Source organism: Aethalodelphis obliquidens, unplaced genomic scaffold (genome assembly GCF_003676395.1).
Source record: "Aethalodelphis obliquidens isolate GAN/ISIS:26980383/991018 unplaced genomic scaffold, ASM367639v1 scaffold40, whole genome shotgun sequence".
NCBI classification, from domain to species: Eukaryota; Metazoa; Chordata; class Mammalia; order Artiodactyla; family Delphinidae; genus Aethalodelphis; species Aethalodelphis obliquidens.
Genome location: NW_020837984.1, coordinates 9,459,604 through 9,487,568, shown reverse-complemented (window position 1 = coordinate 9,487,568; position 27,965 = coordinate 9,459,604). Strand labels below are relative to the sequence as shown.

Here is a 27,965-nt window from a genome sequence, read left to right as displayed (position 1 = left end):
TTCCTCTGGGTTCAGCCTGACTTTCTTCTTGCCTTGGGTGGATGTGGTTTCTTGCCTCCTTTGCTTCTCATGGAACTCCGCCTCCAGCAACATGTACTCTAGCTGACTTCCACTGTTTTACACTCAGCTGTCTTCTGCCAGTCCTGTCCAGTCAAAAGACAAAAGAACAACAACAATAACTAACACTTACTGAGTGTTTAATACATGCCTGGAATTGTACAAGCATTTTATATTTATGATCATATATAGTAGATAATGTATGCAACCACTGTACATTAATATATAAGTATATATTATACCCAATTAATATTAGACTATTTTATATTACAGTATCATATTTTATGTGTATACATAAATAAATCCAAAAATGAAATTTCATCCTCAGACCGCCATGATGTAGGTGGTATTATTACCTCCTGTTATGATACAGTTGAAGAAACTGAAGCAAAAGCAGTTAACTTGCCACATTCATACAGATTGTAAGTGGTCAAACTGGAATTTTAATTCAGGATGTCTGTTTTTTAACCCCTACTGCTATACTACTACTAAATAAAGATGATGGAGAGGAGGGGAGACAGACAAGATGGCTTGATAATCTTAAAAACAAACACAAAACCAAAACAAAACTGCTGTGAGGAACAGTTGTGATTAGTCCTGAGAAGGCAGAAGAGTCTCCATCAGAGAGAATTGCAAAGGAGGAGGTGCCACCGAAGGATAAAAGCCTCCAGTTATTCACACAAGGGATATTTGTTTTCTTAAAAAGTGACAGACTCCTGGAGAGGATAATGCCTGAATTTTTGTCAATGGAATTTCACAGGCCCTGGCAGGTGGGTGGCAGGGAGATTTGAGCCCCTCCAATGACAGCTCCTAGGCCCTGCCTCAGAGAAGTCCATTCGTCTTGGCAAAGCCCCTCCCACGCACGCACAATGTGCGGTCTCGAGCCGGCGTGAGGCTGGACATCTTGTCAGCCCCCCACACAAAATGAGAACTGTTGCCCCGGCACGCAGCTGGCGCGCCCATTCGGCAGATCCCAGCTGCCTGGAGTCGAGCACGCTGCGGGGCCACGCCCCTAGATGAATATTCATGACCGCCTGCGCTCAGAGACCCGGATTTCAAAGCCTCTAAAGGGATTAGAAGGATGGTGGGGGCTTCCAGATAAGGAGTCAGAAGGAAGGAGGGAGCTGGGCTTAGTCAGGGCTTGCCTTTGAGGACTACAAAGAGGAGAGAGCACATGGAAACTGAAGTCCACGGTTGCTAATCTAGGCGAGGTAAGATTTATAAAGGGAGCTCGCTGCTCCTTGTAGTTTATCGTTTTTCAATGTCCCTCCACACCAACAATGTGCAATTACTAGTGTTTCACAGACAAGCTCTCTTTGTAGCACTGGGAAGCATGAAAACAACCGAGAGTAAGCTTTTATTAAGTGCTTGCGTCCTAACTCTTATCCAGGAAACAGCTCTGTGTTAACACCGGACCCCTCTCACACAGGGTCCTGGCAGGTGTGTTAATTTGCATGGTCTACTGATCTTTTGACGGTTATATGGGTGTCAGGCTATGTCATAGGCTAGAAACTTTAAACTTTCAACATACATATACTCTTAGATCTAGTTGGGACGTAATCAGGGAATTAACCACACCTGTTAATGGAACCAGGTTCGGCTGCCCACTGCTCTTAATATAAGCCACTAATTCAAGAGGCAAGTGTCAATAGAAAGGAAACGTGCTTTAATCAGAAAAGTTGGCAATCTGGGGAGATGGTGGCATGGTGTCCAGAGACCAACTCCGAAGATTCTGCTCAACCATGACAGTTTTTTGTGGTGGTTGTTGTTTTGCGGTACGTGGGCCTCTCACTGTTGTGGCCTCTCCCGTTGCGGAGCACAGGCTCCGGACGCGCAGGCTCAGCGGCCATGGCTCACGGGCCCAGCCGCTCCATGGCATGTGGGATCTTCCCGGACCGGGGCACGAACCGGCGTCCCCTGCGTCGGCAGGCGGACTCTCAACCACTGCGCCACCAGGGAAGCCCCATGACAGTTTTTAAAGGGAAAAATGGGGATGGTGGTGAAGAATCTCAGTGAATCGTCGAGGCAGGAGGTTCCGTTCATTAAACGCAGCATCTTTCTCCCTTTAATGCAGACTGGCTGACTCTTTCTCCAGATGTTATCTTGCCTGAGTGATCTGCCCGCAGGATTGTTTTAGGGGCACTGTTGGGGTAGAAACCTAGTCATTTTTTTTTTAAAACTGCTTAATTCTTCATTCGTACTTCTTTTTAATCTGGGAAAAGAATCAACAGGTTAGGCAAGGCATGGTGTGCATTCAGGAGAGCATGGTCAGGAGTTAGGTTAAATTGCCTAGTGATCTCATTCCTATAATTAGGTTCTTTTAAGGTTAGAGGGGTACAGAAATGGGCAAGCAGGAAAGGGGCAAAAGAGCTGCTTTCAATTCCCTACTGTCAAACATCATTTCATTTCTGTGGGATTAGGGCCAAAGATGCATCTTCTGTAACTTCTTCGTGCAGACATAGGGCGCCGTATTCTCAGAGTGGAAGATGTCAACATGGGTCTGTAGCATCTCTTTGCTGACTATTTTAGTTGCCTCCTTACATAGATGGGCAGAGCAAGCTGCAATTATTTTGATGCCCATAAAGATATAGATTACTATGAGCAATAATGTTAATCCTATTCTCTGAAGGCCAGCTCTTGGAATTGTGCTAGGCATAGGTTCAGTACTGCTTAAGTTGGAGCAGCTTATGTCATGGCTTCAGTCTGGTCATCATGCAGTTATCAGTAGTTTTTTTTTTTTCTTTTTTTGTCCTCTCGTGGCAGTTACAGTATCTGTAAGACGACTCAGGAATGTGCGTCAGACACCAAGTCTGTGACTCTGTTGTCTTAATCATCAACTGCTCGGTTTGTACTTGGGGAGGGCCCTGCAGGGTTCTGCTGGGTTCCTTATCTATTAATACTCATATTTGGCTCTATTATTTTTACTGACGGAGAAGTTTCCCAGCACAGATCATCTGAAAGAGTGGATAGTACCCAAATGCATTTCACTGACTTGTAATACAAGTTGGGCTTTCGGGAAAGTGCACTCACTGTCTTTTGTTATTGTTGGGGCCATAAGAGTTCACTTTAGAATTCACTTAACAGAAATTGCTGGAAACTTTGTTGAGTGTGTCTATTCCATTAATCCCTCCATTAAGAGAGAGGCTCTGCTTTTTACCTACAAAGTGGAAATGGAAAAAATAACAGTATGGAGAAGAAATTTTAAAAAGACAGGGGAATATGGTGTGAAAGTACTTAGCTACTTTAAAGGAGGGCAACTCCCCAACCCCCAACCCCACTTCCATCCCAGAGAACTGGACACATATGCAGATGTAAGGGTAGAATCAGTGAGCAGCTGTGAGATCTTATGGGAAGTAGGACAGGGACCAGACCAAGGACACAGACAAATGTCCCAGTAATCATGGATTCTGGAAATTATAGACTGATAAACTTGCCATTAATCCCCAGAAAAGTTCCAGACTGGATAGTTAAGCAGGCATCTCATGAACACTTTAAAACAGATGACCACTAGGAACCAACAAGAGTTCACCAGGAACTGGTCAGGAAAAGTTTATTTCCTTTTTATTTATGTATTTAAATGAAGTGCTTGACTGGTACATCAGAATGCCAAAAATAAAGAACATCTTGACAAAAGGACAGCCTATTTATCTCCTCCCACCTTTTTTTTTTTTTTTTTTCTGTGATGGATTCAGGTTTCAAAATTATCAAATTGAGCATTTGGCAGCCAAAAGAGAATAGACTCTAGAGCTAGAAAGAACTGAATTTGAGTGCAGGCTCTGCAACTTACTAGATCTGTAACACTGGGCATCTCTGAGTCTCAGTTTTCACAACTGCTAAATTGGAATGAATATCTACTTCTAGATATGAAAGAAAACACAAATAGAGCATGCAGCACGGTACTCAAGAAAGGGCAGTTATTATTAAGATACAATTTAAAAGGTAAAAATTCAAATATGAACTCAGGAAAGAGAAGAAATGAGTGAAGTAATTTATATAAAAATAATTTTTTTTTATATTTACTGTAAGCTCAGTGTGAAATAGCCAAGTAACATGTTTCAGGTGCAAACTAAAGCTTATTAATATAAGGAAGTGTAAGTCAATAAGAGAGTCCCAATTAATTCCAGTTGGTCAGATCCTACCTGGAAGGTAGGACAAAATTCTTTGTCCCTTTCTGATTAGCAAACTTGAAAGGTAGCAAGGAAAAATTAAACAACATCCAGGATGGTGGAGACCCAGAAACCACAATATCTGAAAAATAACTGAAAGAAATGGTGTTTATCTAGGAGAAGAGATCATATAATAGCTATCTTCTCATATTTGAAGAGCTATGATGGGGAATAGGGTATTAATTTGGTCTGTACAGGTCCAAATAGTAGAATTGGGACGAATGATCGGAAGTTGCAATGATAGAGTTTGGACTCAACATGTAAACTGTTCAACAATGCAGTAAGCGTTCTTGAAAAATAGCAAGCTCACAGTTACTGAAAATATTCCTGTAATAGACAGAAGCCAGCACTCAGAGATAGTGTAGAAGAGATTATTACACTGGAAAACAGAGTGGCCTAGTCTTAGATCAGAGTTAGTAATATACCACATATATGCCACCACCCCGAACCGTGGCAGGCATGATTAATCAATGAAAGTTGTTTTTCCCCACTGAGCTAAACTCAGCCTGGCAATCCTTTTCAATGCAGTGCTCCAAAACCATCACCACCATTTCATCAGAGTTGACAGCCCACCTAACCCAGATGAATCCTTATAGTCTCTAAAATCCGATAACTTAGAAATTTCCCCTATAGTATAACTACAAAATATGTCTGTAAATTAACTGGAAGGGGAGCCACAGTTAAGTGCAAAAATATTTCCGGATATCTGTGTATGTGTGTGCGTTGATGTCTGTATGTGTACCTTTGTGTGTGGGATATATGTGGGATAGAACATAGATGCTTTGGTCCTACCCTAAAACAGAAATCACATGAGGGAAATAACTCATTATGCACAAGAGCCCTTTAATAGTGAATCCCAGTTGGGACATGCCAGCAGTTAATGACACTGCTTTATGAATACCCACCCCTTTCTTCTGTACAAAATTCAAAACTTTTCTTACCCTTTCCTACCCCTTAAAAAATTTCAAATTCACTTTGTATTTTGTAACTTTTGGGACATCAAGGGCAAGTTGATATTAAAAAAAAAAGAGAGAGAATTTGGAGGGTTGGCAGAGTTAGGGCTGGAGTACCTAGTAAACCCTTAAGAAAAGGGAGAGTTATATTATTAAGCAGAAGTAACCAAAGAGAGGTCAATAAGAGACTAAATTACAATGTCCAAAGATATAGCAAACATAGAGTCCAGGCTAATGAATGGGCAGCAGGAACCTCCTAGAAGGGGCAACAGTTGAAGCCAGGTGGGTGGTAGCTCAAATTTTGGCTCCCAAGCTGGAAATCAAGAGGAACAAAGAACCCAGCCTAACTCTCAAGGAGAGGAACAAAGATGCAAAGACAATCATTTGGTGAAAAGATAATCTTTTCAATAAATCGTGCTGCAATAATTGGTTGTCTGTATGCAAAAAATAAAATCCCTCAATCCATACCTCTGACCATATTTCAAAAATTAACTCAAAATAAATCATAGACCTAAATATAAAACTTAAAACTATAAACGTCCTTGACAAAGTTTTCTCTCTCAAAAAGATTAAGCTATTTAAATTTTAAAAGTGAGTCTGTTTAAAATATATATATAAGTAAATAAGAGTATATATAAGTAAATAAGAATATATACAAGTGGGATGCAAATATGCAAAAATGATGAAGGTGGCATCCACCACTGCCCTTTGTCACACCTCCTCCAAGGGGTGAGGAGGGTAGCCTAGCCCCATCCAGGCAGGGTGGTGTTTAGTGCAGAATTCTAGTCTCAGGAGGAAAGTCGACGTGCAAACTAGGAAACTCTACTGGAACCCTGTCATGTGGGTGTGGGAAATTTTGTTGGAAGAGAGTGAGAGGAAGCTGCTGTCTGCAGCCTAGAACTTCCCAGCTCCCAGGATCTCGAGTCCAGGAGATAGGAACACGAATCCTAAGATGCCACCAGTCAGTGCTCCTGTGGTTACTTTTAAGCAGCCTGGCCTGACAAATTGGGCTCAGCTGGGCAGGCCAGAACCTGAGAAGTAAAGCTATCAATACCTGCAGCTAAGTGAGCTGAGGAAGGCAGGAACTGAGGAAGGTGTGCGCTGCTCATCTCACATCTTAAATTCCTGGACATTAGATTATGACACCAGTTACAACATCTTCCTTTATCAGGATCAAACTCCAATATGTCAAGAATTATAAAACAGGTATGTAACAAATATTGTAAGGGACCTCCCTACCTCACCAATTGATTTTCTAAGAAAGTGACAAAATATTCCTTCTTTACCCATACAATTCTTATAAAGGCAACATGTTGTAAAGCTTAAAAGCATTAGCTGTGGTGTCAAGTTGCCTGGGTTTGAATCCCAGCTCTGTCTCCAATTAGATGTGTAAGCTTGGCCTGGTTTCTTAAACTCTCCAAACCTTAGTTTCTTTTGCAAAATGTAGATTTAAAAAAAAAAAAAAAAAAAAAAACCCTCCCAGAGATAGAGGATGGTGCTTCTGAAGGTGTTTGTTTTATGGTGCATTTAACACAGAGTAAGCACTCAGAGTTACAGAGCTGGGAGGGGACTTAAAGATCATCGAAAACCTCTTATCTGCTGCACTCATAGAGCGAGGCCCAGAGACACTGGTGACCTACCCAAAATCCCATAGCTAAATTAGGGTGCAGACCTGCTTTTCAAAAATTGAAGTACTGTCATTTTTCATTTCAGTTTCCTTTCCTCCCTTGGTGGTTAGGATCATTTTCCTGGTACCTCCTCTTCTTATGCCAGGCTGAGAACAACTTGCACCATATTTTACTCTGATTTTCCATGCCTTCACTGTGACCCTACATTCTTTTAGCACTCCTACATTGTGAAAACCGAACACCATCTGTCATTTGATCAGTGCACAACAGTCCCTTAAGAACTTAGTAAATGCTTTTTCTATGAAGCATCCTTTCCTTTTAAGCATAATGCGATGTTATAATTTAACTTTCAAGACCCACTCAGGAGAGAAGGGATGATAAAACAGGTCCATACATAAACATTCTCCCCCTGGGCAGCATGACTATAAATATACCAGGATGTGCCCTTCTTGAGCTAACAACAAATTACCTAATGATCTTCCACTTCCAGGCTTTTAAAAGCCCTTCTCTCAGAAAGAAAAGATGGTGTGTTGGTTTCTACATCATCTCTTCATATAATGGGCATAAGCTGTTATTCCATAAAGATCATCTAGTCACACAAATGAATCCAGTTGGAAACCTCCTTTTCCTTCGATTTTCTCAGTGTCTATAGGGTAGAGTCATAAACTACAGCAGGTTTTACTAATAACAGCTCACCAGAAGGACACGCTATTTGGAAATTAGGTCACATCTTAGGGCTTTCTGCCAGACTCACACACAGGAATAGTAACATCATTGCCAGAAGTATCTTTGAACACAAAGCACAACGACAGATAATGTTGTTCTCCTGGGCGATGCTGAACAGCTAGATTCCTTACAGGGTCTTGGAGCAGAAGTTTCCTGACAAAAATAAAGGAGTTGAGGGGAATGCTTTCAATGTCTGCCTTTCCAAAATAGTCTACTCCTCTGTCCATTTTCTTATTATATTTATATTCCCTGTGCCGAAAATGCCTGGCACGGAGTAGGGGATTAAAACATGTGGAATAGGGGAATGAACCATCTATTTTCTTTCTCTTCCTCTGTTTATCCCATCGCCATATTGCTTCAGAGAAACAAATAAGGTCAGGCTTTCCCAGTGAAGAGCTCAGACTCTCCCTCTGGGTTCTGTTCCTGATGTTTGTGGGACATTTGGTCAGGGTGACATGTTATCACGTGGCCTTTGAGTGCTCAGCACACTGTCCTTGTCACATACCACATGTCCTTCCTACCTTGGAGAAGGATGAGTTTAAAATCCCACTCCAGGTAACCCTGGGAGCATGCTAGAACTGTAGAATCTCAGGTCTCACCCCAGAATCAGAATCTGAGCTTTAATGGAGTCCCCAGGAGACTCATGCACACATTCAACTTTGAAACGCACGAGTATAAAGCCTGCTTGAATGATGGATCCTCCAAATACTAACTGCCTGCTGGTCTCTTGAGATGTATAGCCTCAGAGTACATTTTGAGTAGACAGTTGTTTTCAGAAAGGAAAGAAAGACAAGGAGCCCACCAGACTGCTGGTGCTTGCAAATTGACAGCAGTCGTTAGATACATGGCAATGGCAAGGGACGGAGCATCTGCTTCAGGGGACCAAGGCTCACAGTGGGCCCAGGCAAGCAAGCGCTATTCACTTCTGTACATCTCAGCCAGACTTTGAAACTATCCAGGGCCCCTTGCCATTTTTCGTCTGTGTGTTTCATAAAAACTGTTGCCAAAGCATTTCAAAACTTAAAATTACAACTGAGTGCCTAGTTGTCTATTAAAAGAATAAAGCTCCTTGGGGGACACAAATTTCCATTCCAGAAGAAATCAATGGAAAATTTTAATCTGTCAGTGATAAATCATTGTATGTATTGATTTCCATGGCTTTTAGGGCTCTTAGCAGCAACAAGGGAAAGGCTAATCTTTCTGGAATGTGTGTGCACTTGGAGCATAGCCCCAGGGAGCAGGGAGCTTGCCCGTTAGTCAGGAGTGTGTTATAAACAAATTATAGGCAAAAATTCCTTTAACATGATAGAATTCTCCGTTTCACCTACTCTTTAGCATTTATAAGGCAGACAATACCAGGGATGGAACAAATGTTTAACAACCATCTGCTTTGCATGCACAGTTGGACGGAGCAATTCACATGCAGCGTGGTGCTTTAGTCTTTCTTTTAAAATACTGCCAGCAGCATTGTTCATGAAACCCTCTCCTTCAGTGCAAACTTGAAAAAAAACAACCAAAAAACGTGCCGTACCACTGTTCTACTGGTTCTGTTTTAAGAGACTGATACACAACTGCTAAAGAATGGGAGAGAATACTGGAAACATCTATGATATACATTCCTTTGTAGATTGAATTTCACCTCCATATATTCATGGAGTTCCCGCTACCCATATGCTTCCCCCCACCCATCTCCACTGGTTAAAAGCCTACTTATTCCTCATAGAGTTCCTCTGTGTACCCTTCTCAGAGCTTACAAATTAGAGATCTCTTTGCTTCCTTTGTATTCCCATAGCAAGTTATGTGATCTTCTAGTACACCATGGAACTCCTTCTACCTTACATTAGAGTTATTTGACCTGCTTTATCTCTACTGCTACATTGTATGCTTCTTTAGAGCATCTTATTAGATCTTACTAATCTTTGGGGCTTTTCATCTAGCACAAGCCTTGACCCATTGTATGTAGTCCTTAAGTGGATTTTGATTTGAACAAATGAGCGTTCATTGAGTTCTCATTATCCAGTGTCTCATAGACCAGTGTGACCACAGAGCAATCAATATGGAAAAGCAAATATTAGGGGAAAAGCAATGAAACTCCACTAAGGTCTTAATTCTCTTTGTCAACCAGTCAACAAATATTTAACTAGCACCTATTGCATACTTGGAAAGAGGAAATTATAAAACAAGGAGGAGGACGTTAACAATCAGGTTATGAAGGCAAAATTTTCAGGGCAAGTAAAAGGCAAAACTATGAAGCAGGCAGTTTTATCCATCATCTTTTCTACACCATCTGTCCCCCTCCCTATGATTTCCTACTGTCTTCAATTTCTCATCTTGTTTACTATGTCCCTGTATGTGCATCTAGTGTAATACTTATCACTCCATATTATCTTTAAGTCAGGAAAGTAAGTTTGAGCCTGGGCCATAGTTGGGGTTCAAGTATGTCTTTCCCACCAATGACCCAAGGACCAGACCTGAGTTCTTAGAGAAAGGAGCTGAGAGAATTTGAAAAAGGCTGTGATCATCAAGGACTTAGAAAGAGAAAGGGCATTAGGACCCAGAAAACAAAACATAGCACCCAGTGAAGGGCGGGGCATTCTTCCCATTTCTGTGTGGAAGACAGCTGGGTAGCAGTGAAATGTGGAATGAAGGACTAACTCTATTTCGGCTTCATTCATTCATTTTATGTTCATGTATGTCTTGAGCTGCTAGTAAGTGTCTGGCACTGTTGTGGGCCCAAAGAATACAATACTGAAGAAAATGGACAAAGCCCCTGCCTTCCTGGAGCTCAGTGCTGCTGTGATGACCAGGAAGCACCATCTGCAGAAATTTATGTTCTTTTAAAATCTGTCCCCAGAAAGGAGGGCAACTGTCTGCGATTGAAAAGAAAATATGTCTCAGCCATTCTCTTGGCCCATTTTCCTCCTGTCTTTTAGCTCTGCATTTGCTTACTGGGTTAAACTTGCCTCTTCCTTTTTGAAGCAGGGCAGTCTGGAAAACAATAAGAATTCTCTACTCTGAACTGTTTTACAGACGCTGGCTGCCAGTCAGGCTACCTACTACAGAGATTTACCCCCTGTTAGATGGTTTTCTAGAATTTTTTTGAAAACAAAGTTAAAAGCTTTAAACTAGTGTAACATAGTATCATTTTCCTTCACCATTAAAGAAAAGTTTTGAAAGTCAAAAACAAAAACAAAAAAACCCAGGCACCTGGCATCTTTGAGGCTTGAAAGCAGCAGAGAGGAGACCTGAAATGGAAACACATAAGTGGTTAGTGTGGGAACCCATGTCAAAAGCCTGGCAGGAGGCTATGTTCCCACATATGTAAGTGGGGCAAAGCTTGTGAAATTCGGGTTATTTGACTTAGGACCATATTTGTACTCATGGACTGGTGAAGCCTGGACAAATTTGGGTTACATAGTAATTTATTTATTTTCTCTCCTTTTAAACTATGAACACACTGGTAATAGGGACTTTATCTCACAAGCACCTAGAAGAGTTAAAGGTGCATATTCGGCATAGCTTGGTGCCTAATAATTATGTGAGAAAGGAAAGGGAAAAAGAAAATACTCCATGATTGCAAATATTTAAGATGGATCTACTTTTTTGCAAATGGCAGGAATTCATTCAAAGCCAGACCTGATGACAGTGCGATAGATCTCCATCAACATCAGATATTAAAATAAAGTGGGAAGATTGGAGGAATTCCAAAGATGCTTTGAGAAATGGCAGCATTGCTGGAATATAACTTATAGTTGCAACTGCATGTAACAAACTACACTGGGTGTCTGAACAGTGGTTATGTGTGCTAAAATCTTTTTGATACTTTATAGTCACACCCCCTGTGTCAAGTGCTAGACTGTGTGTTATTGATCATAAGGCCTGCAGGAATTCAAAAAAGAGCTCATTATCAGGGAACGTTGTCATCTGCCAGTTTTTAAAAGAATCAGTATTACAGTCTTGTCACTGGAATACTGAACTTAAGACAGGAAGATTCAAAAAGAAGAAATAATATAAAACTGATCAGCATTTTAACCAAAAAAAAAAAAAGAGTAAAATCATTAAAGGAGTACCCAAAATGAAAATCTAAAAAGAACGGTGAAGATGCTTTTGTTTATAAATAACAGAAATAAACCCTGGCTGGTTTCAGGAACAAAGAGGACTTCATAGAGAGATAATAGCAAAGTAATATTTAGCCAGTTCACCCCAAGATGACCGTTGTACATGTTCGTGGTGGGTTGGTGTTTATGCTGTACCCTTTGTTAAATATTTTGGCCATCTGCTCTGGACACTGGAGATTCTCATAGACTCCAAGGGCAAGATGCAGCTGGCCCTCAGAAATGAACTAGGACCTGTGTATCATATATGGTAGTTTGGGCAACAAGTAACAGAAAACTGACTCAAACTGGCTTATAACAGGGGTTGGCAAATGACGGCCTGCAGGTTGGTCACCAGGTGTTTTACTGGAACACATTCAGAGCCATTCATATATGTATTTCCTAAGGCTCATTTAGAGCTACAATGGCAGAGTAGATTTGTCAGGACAAAGACTTTATAGCCTGCAAATCTTAAACTTTTTACTGTCTGGCCCTTTAAGAAAAACTTTGATGACCCCTGACTTCTATAATAGGTCATTTATTATCTAAATATATTTGATTCAGTCCAGGGTGGGCTCAGAAATGCCCTCAGGGACTTCCCTGGTGGTCCAGTGGTAAAGAATCCGCCATCCAATGCAGGGGAGGTGGGTTTGATCCCTGGTTGGGGAACTAAGATCCCACATGCCACAGGGCAACTAAGCCCATCGCCACAACTACAGAACTCCGGCGCCTCAACTAGAGCCCGAGTGCCGCAAACCGCAGAGCCCATGCACCCTGGAGCCCGCGTGCCACAGCTAGAGAGAGAAAACCTGTGCACCACAACTAGAGAGAAGCCCACGTGCCGCAACAAAGAGCCCACGCCGCAACGAAAGATCCCGCGTGCCAGCAACTAAGACCAGACGCAGCCCCAAATAATAAATAAATAAATAAATAATTTAAAAAATGCTATCAAAGGCTCACACTTTTTAGAATTCTTCTTGCTGCCATCTTCGTGTTGCCCTCATCCCAGGATGGTCGCCTTCATAGAGGCAAGAGAGCTGACAGTGAATCAGGACTATGTGCTTCCTTGTTCATCTCCAGCAGGAAAAAGAGTAAATTGCCCCCCTAGAAATGGAATATAAATTTTCAATCAGATTGGGCCAATATAAGAGGCATGCCCATCACTGGATCAATAGAGTTGCCAGGGGATTGTCAGGCACATATTTTTTTCAGCCGATCTATAACCCCCTCTAAGGATGGGGGGAGAGGGGGTTTCAGAACATCAGCATTGCTTAGAAAGGATAAAGTGGAGAGTGGATATTAAGTAAGCAAGTAGCAGTGCTGAGACAACCAGGCCTGAGAGGACTTTGGGGAACCTAGGAATCTTCTCTGCCTCCATCCCTAAATCTCTGCTTCTCTCTCTTTTAATTAACTTTTTGGTTGCATTGGGTGTTCGTTGCTGCACACGGGGCTTTCTCTACTTGCGGCGAGTGGGGGCTACTCTTTGTTATGGTGCGCCGGCTTCTCATTGCAGTGGCTTCTCTTGTTGCAGAGCACAGGCTCTAGGCGTGCAGGCTCAATAGTTGAGGCACGTGGGCTCAGTAGTTGTGGCTCGGAGGCTCTAAAGCACAGGCTCAGTAGTTGTGGTGCACGGGGCTTGGTTGCTCCGAGGCATGTGGGATCTTCCTGGACCAGGGCTCGAACCCATGTGCCCTGCACTGGCAGATGGATTCTTAACCACTGAGCCACCAGGGAAGTCCCTCTGCTTCTCTCTTTGACTCTGATTCATTGTTCTTTCCCGCTGTAGCCTGTTTTCTTCTACTTCTCCCAACACCTGCTGGAAAACAAAGCTGCCAGTAGCTCATGTGTTTACTACTATAGTCTTATACTCCAAAGAGACTAATCTCTTTTTTTTCCTTTTTATTTTCAAGTTCCTGGGGAAAGCTTTTGATTGGCCCAGGCTGGGTCAGGGGCTCATCCTTCAGTCAAAGGTGAGGTCATGGGGCTTCCCTGGTGGCGCAGTGGTTGAGAGTCCACCTGCCGATGCAGGGGACGTGGGTTCGTGCCCTGGTCCAGGAAGATCCCACATGCCGTGGAGCGGCTGGGCCCGTGAGCCATGGCCACTGAGCCTGCGCGTCCAGAGCCTGTGCTCCGCAAAGGGAGAGGCTACAACAGTGAGAGGCCGCGTACCGCAAAAAAAAAAAAAAAAAGGTTAGGTCATGTTCTAGAGCTTGGAAACTCTCACTATAACTAAGTAGATGGTGGCAGAGAGAGGGTCAGTTCTGGAAAATGGTGTCGGGCAGATGAGCCAATAGGTGTCTGCTACAGTATGTTTATTTCTTCATGTGAGATTAAACAGTCCATTATTTTCCATTATAGGTGATGGTGTACATGAGGATTAGTTTTCATTTTGAAAAACATAGACCCAAGAGCAGTCATTTAAACAGGATAGTTTATCTTTGTTTCATATAAAGCTGCAAAGGTAGGCAAGCTGGTATGACATTTCTGCCCACTCATCTGCCGTGTTGCCCTTGTCTTCATGAGCCAAGATGTCAGTGAGAGCTCCTGCTAGCGTGTCCACAATTGTAGCAGCAGGATGGAGGACGGGACAAAGAAGGGGCAAGAGGTACATACCAACTGTCACTTAAGGAAAGTTCCAGAAGTCGCCATATAAAACTTCCACTCAGTCCTTTGCAAAGGAAACTGGGAAATAGCCTTTTTTTCCCCCTGAACAGCTACATGCCCAGCTAAAGAATCAGGGGTTCTATTACTGTGGAAGAGAGGAGAGCACATATTAAGGGACAAATAGCATAGTGATCATGGTCTCTGTATAGTGATTATTCATTTTTAGAATACACAGCCTTTTAAGCTAAAAAGGTTTGTTTTCAACTCGAAGAAAAAAAAATAGTCCTCATTAAGAAGCATAAAGGAGAGTTTAATAATACAACTCGTGTCTTGTACACCCATAATTGAAATTTAAATGCATTAAAGTAACAGAAAAATATACAAAACACAGCCATTGTTTGCTTGTGCATGTATGACCTTTGACTAAAGGCAAAGCTGTGTCCTAGTGAAGAACTATCTCCCAGACTATGACAACCAGTTCATGTCATTTTAGACAAAATTCTGTGGAATTCTGTAACTGTTGTTACAGATTAGCATTCCTTAAATTCAGACTCAAACTTAGAAACATGAAATGCTGAAACACTATTATTTAAGCCCAGGAAGCTTCTCCCACTGGCTAAGCTATCAAGATGGAAATATCCAAAATGACCAGGTGTATTTCCTCAGCTGAAAAACGGGTTCTCAGTTCTACTTGCTGTGATGATAGCTTGAGACGGCTTCATCAGAAGATTTGTAACTTGCCTTTCAAATTATGATTGATGGACCTACCCTTTTCATAGCCAGTTTCCATGGAAAGGAGATTCAAATCATATTTTCCATGCTGCCATGGTCTGTCCTTAGTGGTGACTGTACAAGCCTGACTCAGTTCACTTAGATTTAGAAAACAAATGAACAAAGCCTATGTCTCTTGCTTGTGAATGAATGGGGAATAGAAAAAGGGATTCTTTTAGTACCTGAAAAGTTCCATCAAAACCAAGCTTCACTGCAGAGGGTGTACCAGCATTCAGGGCAACACCCTTCCTGCAGTCAGGGAGTACAAGAGCATGTACTCAAGTATTATTTGGTAACAAGAATAGAACATTATTCTGAACAATAAAGTGTTATTCAAATTCTACCAAAGTACACAGATGCTGTAACATGGTAATTATTCTAAGAAAGAGTGTTTAATTTAGAAATTACCTAACCTTTTTGGTTTCTATTTTTGATGACATTTGTAATCTAAATTAGCAACAAACCTGTGTCTCTCAGGCTTTTACATCAAACACCAAACCTGATTCGCAATTTTATTTTAGGATCAGCAACCCATTTATTAGGGTTCAGTCTGTCTCAGAGATTTAGGGCCAGTCTAGGCCCAGGTAATCTGCAGATGAAGGGTGGAGAAGCAAAGGAATTAGTGCCCTTATCTTCAAGCAAAGCAGAAGAGTGACCATGTCACCATTGGACTGGCATCCCCCCTGTGCTGCTTCTAGACCTCTGGGCAAAAGAGGAAGTCACAGAATGGCTGATGTTTGCCAAGTGTTGAGACTTTGGCCTCTCCCTGTGAACCAACAAAATACCCATAGTGTAGCACAGGGCCTGGTACAGACAGATGCTTGAAAAATTATTGCCAAAAGAATGAATTAATAAGTGGGTTTGCAGAGGATTTAAAACTTAAGTACAACCAACATCAGACTGATTAGTTTATTGGCTCACAAATGATCATAATGGTTAGATGGAATTACAGGTAGTTTTTTTAATTGTCCAAACTTCCTATAATGTTATCATATTCCTATAACTATCGTATATTCTTCTAATGCTTTTGATTAAAAAAAAACAGTAATTTCAAGCCCTAGTGTTAAAAATTGAGTGATGAATTTTGATCTATCCAAACAAAGTTACTTTAAGTAATAGGACTGCCATTATAAATAACAGACAATTGCTTTTTTTAAATATAAATCAATTATTTAATCATAGTAACAGATTCTGTCTATCATATGCATAGCACAGTTATAGCAAATCCACTTAAACCTTCCCTGGAGTGGGGAAAAGAGCATGGGTGAAAACTAGAGAATAAAATAGCATATATTATTTTGGGCCTTCCATTGAGAAAGACTGTGAGATGAATGACCCTATTTTAACCTCTGTACCCACCATGTTGTCATTTATGAAGTACCCACCATGTCGTGGTTAGGTTTACCAGGAAACACTCAAGAGCAACCTCAGAAATTTTGTCATTAGTACATGTAGTCTGCCTCATACTACTGAGAAAAGTACTTCTTGAAATGTCTCAAAAAGGGAAGTATTAATATAAACATGTAACAGCTATGGTGGCCATCAGACCTCGACCAATGGTGTCATTGCTTTTACCCACAAACCAACTTGCTGTCAGAATCCTTCCCACTTTCATCTGAGAAAACAGATCACATGAATTTTAAGGCCCGTCACAGTACCATGAACACTATGAGGCCTGTCCAGATGGGAACTATGAATATTATCGTTCAAAGACAATATAGAATAAATATTGAGGAGCTGTTTTGACCATGGGCCCTGATAAATTCTATCCTTCACCTAAATGCCTTTCTGATGTCTTCCCAGCAGTAACACCCAGGTTATTTGAGTATTTAAAAGGAGGCTTACCAAAAAAGAAGGGATAGAAGGACAAGATATTTTATCAAGTTCTTCAAAAGCAACAGTTGAAGTGAACAGACTGTTGTGGGTGCTTTTAATTTGTGAGTTTGTGAAGTTATATGCTCAGTTCTGTCATTAAGAAGTAAGAGATAAAAATCCCTTTTAAAATCACTGAACCAACATGGATAGGGTCTTTACAGACTTTTCTCATACCTGTCATTTCTGTCTCTGAAGATTTGAATTTTCATTCATTTAAAAATATTTACTGATTTCCTACCAGGCAGCTAACACTGATCTGGTGCTTAGAATACATCAGTGAACAAAATAAACAGATCCCTGTCCTAATGGAGACTACATTATAGGTGGGAAGCAGAAAATAAACCATAAATACAGTAAGTGATTTCAATAGACATTAGAAGGCATAAATGTTATGGAAAATGGAAATAGTAAACCAGGGTAAGAGATCAAGAGTGCTAGATGTGAAGAGGGAAGGAAAGTTCAGTTGAAATAAGTGGCAGGGTGGCCCCATTGAGAAGGTGAAAACCTAGGGAACATGTGAAGAAGGTGAGGGGACGGGCCATGTGGCCATCTGGGTAAAGCTTTCCAGGCCAAAGGTCTGAGGTGTTTGAGGAACAACAAGAAGACCAGCATGGCTGGAGGGGAATGAGTGAAGGTGAAGTTAGCAGCAGTTGAGGCCAGAAAGGTGATGAGGAAGCAGGTCATCTGGGTTGCATAAGCCTTTGAGGGAACTTGTTTTACTCTGAGTGAAATAGGACACCATTGCGAGGTTTCTGAGCAGAAGAGTAGCATGATCTGACTTTATTTTTGAAGTATCTCTCTGACTGAATTCTTAAGACTAGCCTGTAGTAGAAGCAAGGGGCAAGGGTTAGAAGCAGGGTGACTTGTTAAGAAGTGATGGCAATTATCCAAGAGAGAGATGACAGTGGCTCAGACCAGGTTAGGAGAGGTGGAGGTGGTGAAAAGTGGTTGGATTCCATATATATTTTGAAGGAGGAGCCAGCAAGACTTGGCTGTGAGAAAAAAGACAAAAGAAGAGTCAGGGATGACTGTAAGGTTTTTGTTCGGAACTAATTAAGGATAGAGTCGCCATCCACTGGGGAGGTGTAGACTGTGGATGGGGCAGGCTTTAAAAGGAAGAATGGGAGTTTGAGTCTGGACTTGTTAAGTCTGAGATGTCAAGTTGGCAGTTGTATAAAGGTCTGGAGTTCAGAAGAGGAGTCTGGGCTGGAGATACACTTTTGGCAGCATGTAGATGATATTTAAGGCCATGAAACTGGGTGAGATCACCAAGGGAGGGAGTAAGGAAGAGAAGAGGCCTAAGAAGAAGACCCTGCAGCTCTCCAGGGTTATAAGGTCAGGGAGGAGAGGAGGGACCAGCAAAGGAGACTGAGAAGGAATGCCCAGTGAGGAGGAGGAAACCCAAGAGAGGGTGTGTCCTGGAAGCAAAGTGAAGAAACTGTTCCAGAGTAGAGGGAGAAACCAGCTATGTCAAATGCTACTGACACACACCTACGCTGAGGCCTGAGAACTGACAGATGGACCTATAAAAGTACAGTCATTGGTATCTCTGAAAAGAGCAGTTTCAATGAAGCATTCATGGGAGACACATGTTTGGAGCAAGTTTTAAGAGGTAATAAGAAGAGAGACATTAGAGGAAACAAATATAGATAACTGGTTAAAAAATTTTGCTTAAAAGAGTACAAAGAAATGGAACTATGGCCCTCATTTTTCTTAAATGTTTATTCATGTATTAATATGAAAAATTAATAATTTCCAAATTAATGCCCTGTTTTCTTTCAAGCAGGCAAACGTGTCCTAAACATGGTTATTTACTATGGAGTTATTTAACAAACTATTAATATTACTCTTGGTATAAGGTCATTTCAGAGATTATAAAATAATTTCTGCTATAAAAGACCCTTGATGCGTAAGATCCAGCAATCCCACTCCTAGGCATATGTCTGGAAAAGATGAAAACTCTAATTCGAAAAGATACATGCACTCCAATGTTCAGAGTGACACTATTTACAATAGCCAAGATATGGAAGCAACTTAAATGTCCATCGATAGATGAATGGATAAAGAAGATGGGGTATATATATATATATATATATACACGCACAATAGAACTACTCAGCCATGAAAAAAAAGAATGAAATAATTCTATTTGCAGCAACATGGATGGACCTAGAGATTATCATATTAGGTGAAGTAAGTCAGACAGAGAAAGACAAATATATGATATCACTTATATGTGGAATCTAAAAATAATGATACAAATGAACTAATTTACAAAATAGACTAACAGACATAGAAATAAACTTACATTTACCAAAGGGAAAAGTGGGGGAGGGATAAATTAGGGGTTTGGGATTAACAGATACACACTACTATATGTAAAATAAACAACAAGGACCTACTGTATACTATGGAGAACTATATTCAATATCTTGTAATAACCTATAATGGAAAAGAATCTGAAAAAGAATGTAAGTAGGTAGGTAGATAGATATAGATATACATAAAACAAAATGAGGAGACAGAGGAATATGTTCCAAATGAAAGAACAAAATAAAACCCTAGAAGAAAAACCCTAATGAAATGAAGATAAGTAATTTACCTGATAAAGCTTTCAAAGAAACAATCATAAAGATGCTCACTGAGTTCAGGAGAAGAATGGAGGAACTTAGGGAGAACTTCAACAAAGACTTAGAAAATATAAGAAACAACAAATCAGAGCTGAATAGTACAATAACTGAAATAAAAAATATGCTAGAGGGAACCTACAGCAGATTAGATAATACAGAAGAACGAATAAGTGATCTGGAAGATAGAATAATGGAAATCACCCAACCAGAACAGCAAAAAGAAAAAAGAATTTTTTAAATTGAGGAGCATTTAAGGAACTCTGGGACAACATTAAGCATCATAACATTTGCATTATAGGGATCCCAGAAGGAGAAGAAAGAGAGAATGGGATAGAAGACTTACTTGAAGAAATCATGGCTGAAAACTTCCCTAAACTGGGGAAGGAAACAGACATCCAAGTACAGGAAGTACAGACAGCTCCAAACAAGATGAACTGAAAGAGATGCACACCAAGACATTAAAATGAAAATGGAAAAGGTAAAGATAAAAAGAGAGTCTTAAAGGCAGCAAGAAAGAAAGCAACTAATCACATACAAGGGAAACCCCATAAGACTGTCAGCTGACTTTTCAGCAGAAACTTTACAGGCCAGAAGGGAGAGGCCGGATATATCTAAAGTGCTAAAAGGAAAAAACTTACAACCTAGAATACTCTATTTGGCAAGGTTATGATTCAGAATTGAAGGAGAGATAGAGTTTCCCAGATAAGTAAAAACTAAAGGGGTTCATCACACCTAGACAGCCTTACAAGAAATGTTAAAGGGTCTTCTTTAAGCAGAAAAGACCACAACTAGAAATAAGAAAATATATGAAGGAAAATCTCACTCATAAAGGCAAATAAATAGTAAAGGCAGTGGATCAGCCACTAAAAAGCTAGTGTGACAGTTAAAAGACAAAAGTAGTACAATCAACTATAGCTACATAGGTAGTTAAGGGACACACAAAATAAAAAGATGTAAAATATGACATCAAAAACATAAAACATGGAAACGGGAATAAAAACGTAGTGCTTTTAGAATGCCTTCAAACTTGAGTGACTATCAGCTTAAAACAGACAGCTATAGATATGGGTTGATATGTATGAAACTCATGGTAATCACAAACAAAAAACCTGCAGTGGATACACACACACAAAAAGAAGGGAATCCAAACATAACAATAAAGGAATCCATCAAACCATAAGTGAAGAAATTAATATCAAAAAACCAACAACATGACTAAAAATTAGGCAGAAGATCTGAATAGACATTTTTCCAAATAAGACAGATGGCCAACAAGAACATGAAAAAGTGCTCAACATCACTGATCATCAGGGAAATGCAAATCAAAACCACAGCGAGATACCACCTCACACCTGTCAGGATGGCTGTTATCAAAAAGACAGGAAGCAGTAAGTGTTGGTGAGGTTGTGGTAAAACGGGAGCCCTCGTGCGTTTTTTGGTGAAAATGTAAACTGGTGCAGCCACTATGCAAAACAGTATGGAGGTTCCTTAAAAACCTAAAAATAGAACTACATAACATCCAGCAATTTCACTTCTGGGTATTTATCTGAAGAAAATTAATTCAAAAAGAACTCATGCCCTTATGTTCACTGAAGCACTGTTTACAGTAGCCAAGATATGGAAGCAATGTACGTGTCCATCAATAGATGGGTAGATAAAAAACGATGTGAGATATATATACACATATGAAATCTAAAAAACAAAACAAACAAGCAAATTAAAACAGAAACAGACTTATAGATACAGAGAACAAACTGGTGGTTGCCAGAGGGGAGGAGAGTGGGGGAACGGACAAAATAGGTGAAGGGGATTAAGAGGTACAAACTTATCTATTTAATAAATAAGTCACAAGGATGTAATGTACACATAGGGAATATAGTCAATAATATTGTAACAACTTTGCATGGTAAGAGATGGTAACTGCACTTATTTTGGTGATCATTTCATAATATACAAAAATATTGAATTATGTTGTACACCTGAAACGAATATAATATCTCAATATAAATAAATAAAAAATAAACACATAAATAAGGTTTACTCCCCTCTCCCACAACAAAGCCATAACTAGGAATCAGACAGACCAGTATCTGAGTCCCAGTCTCTCAGATTACTTACTAGGTGGCTTTGGGTCAATCATTAACTTGCCGGGGCCTTGGTTTCCTCACTGGTAAAATAAATGAGAATCATTTTGTCTACCTTCATGGGTGAAGGTCAGGTCCATTAAGGCAGGTAAATCACTTGGCAACTAGTAAACTCTCAACAGTTGGTAGCTATCAGAGTTCACTATTTGGATGAAGAGGATATGGTCAGAAGCCCTCCTAGGCAGACCCTGGAGAGGAGATGCTGCAGCAAAGTGTGCAGTGGGAAAGGGGTGTCCAAGCCGACCCTTGGGAACTCCCAGGATCTGCCATATCAGTCCCGGTACTGCCCTCCAAACCCTCACCCGCACTCATAACTCCTCTGGTGGAACTGAAAGTATATGGAGAACTTCGCAAATGTCAACTGTGGCTAATAATCTATCCCACTGAGAAACTCATAAAAGAAAACACACACATACCCGTGCACACAGAGACAGTAATCTAGCTTCAGAGCAATCAAGAAGGTTATTTTCCCTGGGCCAGAGCAGGGTCAGAGATATTCTGGGACCTGTCCTCAGGGGAATTATTTCTAAGGACCTTGATAAAATGTAGAAAGCTAGGGCAGAAAATAGCAAGGTGAAAAGCAGCGGTTAGGTAGAGGGTTCTCTAGGAGAAACAACTAATTAATTGGTTCAATTGGAGCTTCTTTTATATATTGATTCCTACTCCCAGGTCAGCAGCATCACTTTCCAGGTGATGTGAAGATGGTGAATATACAGCAAAAGGGCCTGGCAGGTATACAGAGCTAAGCTAACAACTGTCGATACTGCCCGTAAAATATTTTCACTCCTGGTTTTGGGGGGCTGCTTCTATACAGGATCCTTTCTACTACTCTGCTGGTAATAGCACCTCAAAGATGTATGAAACAAATCTCAAGTTGACAAATTTATAGCTGAATGAATATAGGCTTTGGGGTTCCACAAAATTGGAGCTCTCCTAATACCGGCCAGGAAAATGTGGATAAATTACCTAACATCTCAGAGCCTTGGTTTGCTCATCTGTTAAATGGGCCTTAATAAAGCCTACTTCTCTGGGTTGTTGCCAGGATCAAATGAGACATGTATGCAACACCCAGCACCATGCATGACACGCAGAAAGCACTCAAGAAGTGGTAGAGTATTACCATTAAGTAAAAGGACTGATGATTCTTTAATGCTTTCTTTTAACAAGAGTTTCCATCCATCCCCAACAAAGGAAAGCTACTCTAATAAACCAGTCATTCATGTGATTTGTGATTTCACTGTCCAACCCAAGTTCCTGTGGAATGTTTAGTGTAATCCAGTTGAACCCTCAGTAAGGTCCCTGGGCCTGATCTTCAAATCCAGTATCACTATGGCAAAGAACCGGAAGAGGGGAGAAGAGTAACATTGTATCAAACATGCCCTCTTTCCTTTTTCCTGAAGCCTGTTTGTCCCCTTCTCCCGATGGCTCTTCAGTTCCCAGAGAGCAGAAACTCCTGGGAAACAGGAAGTAGCAAAGGCCTGTGAGAAAATCCCCAGACGAAGATCAGCAATAAATCTCTCCCAGCAACAGTTTGGTCAGAAGAGGGAAATTCCCCACCAGCCCTCAAAAACAGCCCCTCAAGAAAGCTTAGAGGAGGTTAATTTGGGAAATCCCCTCAGAGGCAACAGAACAGAAACGGAAATCTGCTGCTTAAGAGACGTCTGAAAGGAGTAAGCCAATTAGTGGCTGTCTGGGGAGTGCTCTGTGTTAAGCCGAACTGCTGCTGCTACCCCGCTTCCACCTTTTCATCCTGATCCTGAGGGCAACCCTAAAGGGACGCAGTTGTCAGAGCCACTTGACACCCACTCTTCCCAGATTCCCGTCCCCGTTAGGCCCCCCTGTAAACTCTCCATACCTACGGTAGAATATCCAGCCACCGTTGTCATTCTGAGTTGCCTTTAGAGCCAGGAAGCAACAAACCCTGGGGTTTTACTGAGTTCTAATTTGAATGTGGCCTTGGGGTCACGTCTCTTAGCTGCTGCTAAGCTCCTGTCGGGGAGGAATCCTTCCCACAAAGAAGAAAAACAGAATCATAGAAACCTTGTCCCTTTGAAGGGCTTAGAATGGAATGTCCGCTGATGAGTGGGAGCAGAGAAAGTATATAAACACTGTTGGAAAGGGGCCTGGGAGGGAGGGGGACTGTCGGCTTATGGCTCACTGATCTCTACGTGCACTTGAGGCCCACGTCCCAGCTCACCACTAAGCATGCCCCTTCCCGCAGGACTTCCACTGGGTGTTTGTTTTTTGTTTTAATTTTTATTTTATACTGGAGTATAGCTGTTAATCAACTGTACTCCATTGGGTGTTTTTTTTTGATCTGTGATTTTTTTTTTACTTACTTAATTTATTATTTATTTTTGGTTGCATTGGATCTTTGTTGCTGCGCGCGGGCTTTCTCTAGTTGCAGCGAGCGGGGGCTACTCATCGTTGTGGTGCATAGGCTTCTCATTGCAGTGGCTTCTCTTGTTGCAGAGCACGAGCTCTAGGTGCGCGGACTTCAGTAGTTGTGGCACACGGGCTTAGTTGCTCCGCGGCATGTGGGATCTTCCCAGACCAGGGTTCAAACCTGTGTCCCCTGCATTGGCAGGTAGATTCTTAACCGCTGCACCACCAGGGAAGCCCCTTGATCTGTGATTTTAAATGACCGTTTCAGGAAGGTGACAAAAATGAGATTTTAGTAGAAGAGAGAGGAAAGTAGACTTCATGACAGCTGAAACTTTCTTTACTGTATACTTACCCCAAATAGATACAAAATTTTGGAAAAGAGAAGTTTTTTAAGGAGTAAGTACTCTGTGTTTAAAATCCTTTAAAATATTATGCTCCGCTAGAGTATGTGCCCTTTTATGTAGTCAGGACACACCATTGTATGATTCACAATTACCGGTTCCACTTTAAAATACTTTTTGGCTCCTGGAAAACTACCCTGCCAAAAATCACTTTCCTGGTACTTTCAAACAAACATGGTTCTTATTCACTTCAATTCATGTGGCTTTGTTAAGATTCTTTTTCTAGAAATTGTAAAGATTCTTAGCCACCTACTTTTCTCCATGCTTGGAATAAGCCAGAAAACTCCTTTTTGGGTTTGCATGTTTTGAAGCAATTAGCCTAGTCTTTAAATTCATTCTGTACACACAAATAATAATTACAGTAGTTACATTGAAATGATTATCCTACACTTGAAAATTCTAGATAGTCAACATACCCTCAAGAGGTATTATTCCATTTTTTTCATTTGGGAGCCTAGGAGGTATTTAATTCTCACTTTCTAGCAAGGCCAAAGAATATTCCTGATTTCAGGGTAAACTTTTCATCTGTTCTCAGGGCTACTGTAGTTAAGAATGTGAAATCAATTAAATGATGCACGTCAGCAAAAAACAGCTCTTTAATGCAGGCACAGATGAAACAGATTCCAACATGGGTCTGAGAGTAATAAATAAACTAATAAAAAAGGAAACCAGGGAGCAACTTTGATGGAAGTAAGCTGTTTGCCTTTGCCCTAGAAAGTTTATAGTGTTTTAAACAATTGTAAACATGTCAGTATACATGGATACTGTTTCCATAGCAGCATAGCCACAGTTAAGAGTTTCTCCAAACATACCCAAAAGGAAACTAAAAATAGCTTGTCTTCAATATCAAAATACGTACATATACATATTCAGACAACAGTACACAAAGTAATGTGTAATTAGAAGTTCTGCAGACACCAACCTTTCACAAAAGCACATCGCAGGTGACTTTAAAAACTAATGAGTTCAGTACGTATAGGAATGGGAGAGAGACCAAAGAGTCCAAGAGAGGGAAAGACGCCACCTTGAACTCTGAGATCAGAGGCTCGTGACCCCAAATGCCTCCAATCGTTGCTTTTTCTGCTCCACCTGACACTTCCCTGGCCCCCAAGGGCTCCTGTGTCCTATTTACCTTTGGCTCCTATAAAACTGGGGTTAAATGTATGATACATATTATTATCTCCATTTATGGCAGGATTCTCTCATCTTCTTAAGTTTTCTAGCCAATATATTTCATCCTCTCAATAGAGATTGAACAGTAGTTGCATTTTAAAGAATAATGTAAGACCAAATGCCACACTTTCGCAATGAACTTACTTCAACTGACATATAGAGACAGGAATAGTGATTCCAAAATGAAGACAGTGTGTCAGTATACTTTTTGCAGCTTTGCGGTTTGTACTTTTTATTTATAGTATATCCAAGAATTACAAGTATTTTAAAAACATCATCTAGTGGGAAATAGTCTTGCTAGGGTATATGCAATTTGTCATCTAAGCTGGGACACTTTTGAGAGTGAAAGAGAATATTGTTTATAATTACATTGGGGAAACAGGTGTAAACCAAGACTGCCTCAGGCAGGCCCAGACAAATGGTCACACAATATTACACCCAAGAGTATAAGCATCTTGAGGGCAGGGATGAGGTAGGTTTATTTTTGTACTTCAGCACCTATTGCAGTGCTTTATACCTAGAAAGAACTCAATAAATTCTTGTTAAGTGAATGACTTTTGTCATTGGATTATATTCTGTAAAACTTTAAAAAGTATTTTTATACATAACACTAAGCTGGGCATATTTCTTTTTTTTAGTCCACAGTCTATGTGTCAGGGTTAAATAAAATCCAACATAGCTCTGCAGGTGAATCTCTCTTCTCCATCATCCAATCTTCTCCTTGAAAGTAAAGAGGATAAAACTGGAAAAGTAAAATATACCTATGAGTCATAAAAAATAATTCTATCAGTGTGGGATGATTTATGAAAGCACTGAAGGAGGTTTAGAGTATGGATTCAGATAAGAAGCAATTTCATACTCTACAATGGTTACTATCCTGGTTTCCTTTTCTCTGCCAGGAATGTTGGCCACTAGGGAGAAATACAGAACAAGTATCAAATGAGTACACTCCAACTAGGACGGATGCTGTTTGTCTTTCACAATGAGGAGCTGGGAGGAGTACTAGCCATTGGTGAATTCCCAGGAGTAATGGTAAGAGCCTCTTCGCCTTCTGCCAGGATCTCCCAGGAACACAGGGAATGTCTTACACAAGTCACTTTCCACTTGATGGACCCCCAGTTCTTGGCTTATAAGCTGCATGAAAGGACTGCTGTGGAAAATAATCATAATATTCAAGAGAAGCACTTAGCAGTCTTCCTGTGAAAAGCACTGTAAGTCTCCCTACCCCTCCATGGAGAGGCAGCAGAGTTTGGGAGGCGATAGGGCCTATCTTCGGGACCTCAGGATCTCAGACTCTGCAGTCTTACTATTTGTTTGTGTTTGCAAGCCAGATTATCCTACGGGATGTTGCCTAAACTTTTTGGGCTCCGGTTTCTTCATCTTTCAAAGAAGGAAAATAATAATTGTACCTTCTTAAAGGGTTGTTTGTGAGGGTTAAACAATATTCATGTAAAATACCTAGAACATAAATGTCAGCTATTGTTTCTATCCAGCTCTATGTTTCTTTGGCCATTTGGCAAGAGTTCTACTGGAAAAAAAATTTAATTAAAGGCACACATTATGCTTTTATGTTTCTAATCCAAAGAAACCCAAATGTGTGTACCTAGTTCCAGAAGGAATCTTCGAGGCCTAGGCCACTTATAGACTCGATCCACATCCTATTCTCATCTCTCTCCCCAGAATTTGCTTGTTAACACCAAGGGGACTTTGTATTTTATTATTATTATTATTATTAACTAAATTCCATCAAACCCAAGCCAGTTTGTATGCTGGACCATAACCAGCCACTCCATTTCAGGGAAAGCTGAAAGCCTGCACCTAAAGAATGATATTTCTTCTTTAATATCTAATTTAGAAGCTAGAAAAACTGCAGAGAAGTGAGCTTCTTTACAGAATTATGTAAGGCTTTATATTTAATGAATTTCTGATGCCTGAGTGGAGGGGTGTGGGAAATGTGCTCTTTATATTAATCAAGCCATGTTATCTATGGAGAGTATGCCAGTTGGTTAAATAGAGCCAAATTCTGTTCTGTCAGATAATTATGGAATTTGACATTCATAGAGGTTCTTTTTTAATTCTGGGAATAAATCTACAAACTCATTAAATTATGAAATGTTTCAACCCTATTATCCTAATACAATTACCCCATGGACTATACTACCACAGGAAGTCTTTGGGACAGCTTCTGATGTTTAGAAAGACTCAACAATAGGAACTCAATTCATATAAAAACCACCACAGTGTGGTTTAAGAAATGAAATGAACATAAATCCATCTGATTTATAGTTACAGTTAATGATTCTAAGGAAAGATCCTGGTACTCACACTCAGCACAGAGTCTTTTATCCAACAAATCTA

At 40.6% G+C, this 27,965-nt stretch overlaps 1 long non-coding RNA gene across 1 annotated transcript; it reads right to left on the bottom strand.

The window, feature by feature from the left end:
• Positions 1 to 1,991: 1,991 nt before the first annotated feature.
• On the bottom strand, positions 1,992 to 23,538 carry LOC113633570 (uncharacterized). The gene is made up of 4 exons (XR_003438250.1): positions 23,504 to 23,538; positions 14,238 to 14,373; positions 10,738 to 10,775; positions 1,992 to 2,269 (listed from the first exon to the last, which is right to left on the bottom strand). It is a non-coding gene; the product is annotated as an uncharacterized LOC113633570 (long non-coding RNA).
• Positions 23,539 to 27,965: the final 4,427 nt, after the last annotated feature.